This window comes from Cyprinodon variegatus, unplaced genomic scaffold (genome assembly GCF_000732505.1).
Source record: "Cyprinodon variegatus isolate N-32 unplaced genomic scaffold, C_variegatus-1.0 Scaffold408, whole genome shotgun sequence".
Lineage (NCBI taxonomy): Eukaryota > Metazoa > Chordata > Actinopteri > Cyprinodontiformes > Cyprinodontidae > Cyprinodon > Cyprinodon variegatus.
The window spans coordinates 205,347-208,474 of NW_015150861.1; the positions used below are offsets into that span (position 1 = coordinate 205,347).

At 38.9% G+C, this 3,128-nt stretch overlaps 1 protein-coding gene and 1 long non-coding RNA gene across 2 annotated transcripts in view; both read left to right on the forward strand.

The window, feature by feature from the left end:
* The window catches only part of LOC107093109 (unconventional myosin-XVIIIa-like), a 94,203-nt gene that overhangs the window by 25,598 nt on the left and 65,477 nt on the right, over nt 1-3,128 (forward strand). The window lies entirely within an intron of this gene.
* Nucleotides 873-3,128, forward strand: part of LOC107093115 — an 11,929-nt gene continuing 9,673 nt past the window's right edge. Inside the window, exon 1 of the long non-coding RNA XR_001481605.1 lies at nt 873-1,003. This is a non-coding gene — a long non-coding RNA (uncharacterized LOC107093115). The remainder of the gene's footprint in view (nt 1,004-3,128) is intronic.

Below are 3,128 nucleotides of genomic sequence, written 5' to 3' on the forward strand. Positions count from 1 at the left end.
TGAGCTAGAGAGCATTTACCTCTCAGAGGGAATGCAAAGGTCAGCAGTCTGTTACCGTCCCTGAAACAAAAAGGGGCGGGGATAAAAATATAGATGAAAAAGTGACACTCTGAGAGAAAATACACATAAATAAAAAGATTTGTAGTTTATTTATTACATTTTCTAAGTTACTAGTTTCATTGCAGAAAAAAAATCAGGTTAGGCATAGAAATTTAGTGAACTTTAAAGCAAAACATAAATGATTAATTCAAAGGAATAAAGGTAAAATTGTGTGGAAGTTTGTTTCTTTAATATTTTGAGTTCTGCCAAATAATTTTCTTCCATTGCTTTCAGTAACTCCACCCCTTCTTTACACCGTTTCCTGTTACAGTCCTGAACGTCTGAAGCTTTTGTGCTCAGCTGCCTGAATTATTAATCATTTCTCTTGCTGTGACTCCTTGCTGTCATAACATTAACTGTAAGACGGGTTAAAGCTTTAGGTGTTTCTTTGGTTTTTAAAACCAAACCGACCCTCTTGACCGTTTCCCTGCTGCCATCTTGTGGTAGAGGTGCTGAGAAATGGATAATACTGTCTCATCACGTTGGTTTCCCCTGGAATGTTTTAAACACAGAGGTTAGACACCCCCGCTGCACATCAGCATCACAGTTCAAAGTTCTCCTTTAGTAACGTTTCCGTGGTGATGATTTCCCCTTTGCAGACTGTCCATTGCATTTCTGATGCACCCCCTCACTGGAGGGACATGTTTGATTGCTTTTGGACTGTAGTGGGCTGGTCTTTGGAAGGCGGTGGGGCGTCTATATTTATCCTACTCAACCACTTGTATCTCAACAGCTGTCCCCACAGCTCTTGTCTGACCACTGACTGAAATAGCTGAGCTATCAGAAGCCCTCCCCCCCTGGTTCGCTCTCTGCCTCTTGGTTCTACTTTGTTTCTTTCCAGTTAAGTCAGTTTTCATTCCCTGTATAAACTGACTACTGAGAACTACTTTTGTTTCACCTACAGGTAGAACATCTAATTTTGTTATTACTAATGATGCATGACAGTAAGAGGAAGGTTGTTTTTTGTGGTTTCTTTGTTTTTGTTAAATTGGGTCCGGCGATGAACTTGGTTAAGAGATTTTCATCTGAAAATCCTATTTCCTCGTTCTTCGATGGTGTAGGATGGTTTCTGTGGGTCTATTCGTCTTCTGGAAGGCTTGTACTTTAGCTCTTAGCCCCCTTCATGCGTCCAGATGTCCTCTGTCAGGTTTGGCAGTGATCCTCTTTAGGATTAGAGGTAGAACCGGACATCAACCGGCTGATATATTTGGCTGAAGTTAGTGTTTATTTTCTACATTTTTTGTTGTGTTGGTATCGGCCGATTTGTGCATGTGATGGCCCGTCATACCCGGCACATGCTTAGTCACACCCTCCATTTGCTGCCCGTGGTTAATATAGGCCCAAAAATATTAGATGCAAACAGCAGAAATTATTTAGACGGATGTTAAAACAATCTGTTTCGATGGATCTCTGAACAGCACCCTAGATCGATACAGCTTGAATATGAAGTGATTTTTCTGCCAAAACGTTGTGTACAAAAATGCATGTTGCGCACACACATAAAGCATGTTGCAAATGCATAAAGCATGTTTCACACAAACAAATCTTATTACTCACAAATAAACATGTTGCACTCAAATAAATCTTATTGTTCACAAATAAAACTTGTTACAAACTCTCCTCTAATGGCACTCACAAATAAAACTTTATTTTTCCAAACTGTCCTTAAATGTAGCACATGTACAAAAATTAGTTTTAAAAACCAGACTCTAACATTGCACTGAAAATATAATTTGTAAATTGTCCCCGAGGACAAAACGATCTCTGCTTGGATACAAAACAGCCTCTCCTCGCGTACGAGACAATTCTTCACACTCCGCAGTAAGTTTCTGCCAAAAGTCACGTGATACATGGAGAATTGTCATGCTGACTAACCGTAAGATTTGTTTGTGTGAAACATGCATGCGCAACATGCAATTTTGTACACAACATTTTGGCAGAAAAATCACTCCATATTTGAAAGCTTAGTTAAAGTAACTAAGTCCTAAACAAAGCTCTATGTAAGCAAGTTGATTTTATGCAGCAGTCGACTTGGCTTAATGTTTAGGCTAAAGTCTTTGTTTTTTCAGAAAGGTTTTTGATATAAGTTAACTGATGGATGTAAATTAACACAAACTGTTACCATTAACAGCAACTGGAACCCAGTAGAAACGTGATATTCTGTGTTGACTGTATAGAGTATGAACATAATTCTGGAATCAGACTGTCTATGGTATGTTGAAGAAATGGAAGACTCTTAATTATGTTGTACCAGTAGCACCATCGAAGGGGAATTAAAAAAGGGGCAAAGGTAAGAAGGGTCCTAAATGTTGTCTGTAGGGCTTCAAACCAAGCAGCAGTATCTCATTTGAATAGTTTTGCCGTGCAGTCATGCTAGCAGCCCTGTGTTTTCTGAGATCACTCCACATGGAGACTATTTTGAGCCTTTATCAGGACTGCCTAGGTGGTCTCGGTAGTAGCCTAACAGTCAGGTCAGATACAGTAGATTTAGTTCTACTTCAGGTGGCTGTTGGGTCCTAAGCAGGTGTTTAAAAGATAAGGAAGTACAAACTCTGCTATTCAGTAACTGGTAGAACCACTGTTGGAACAAACTCCTTGAGGTAAAAATACCTGGCATGACATTTACTCTTTCTTTGCAAACACAGCAAGTTTGCTTCAAAAAAAAAAAAATAAAATATTGTGATTGAAGTTTCCAGAAATCATTATGAAAAAAACAAAGCAAAACAACGCTTTTCTGGAAAGCTCTTAATTAAACAATTAGATTTAGATGAATGTGCTAGACTTGAGACCTTGCTCAGACTCAAGGTCTGAGACTCCACTCTCATTTGTTCTTCTATGATTTAATGATAAGGAAAAGTATCTACAGTATCTAGCAGCTGTATGCTTTACTATGAAAAGATGGCCCCCTTTATGAGCTAAGTGATGCTGGTGGATTATTATTGGATGTTAATGGCTCATAACCAGCATTTGATGCTAGTTGTTGCTTCATGGTAATGAGTGTCACTACTCAATCCGTTCCAGAAGCACGA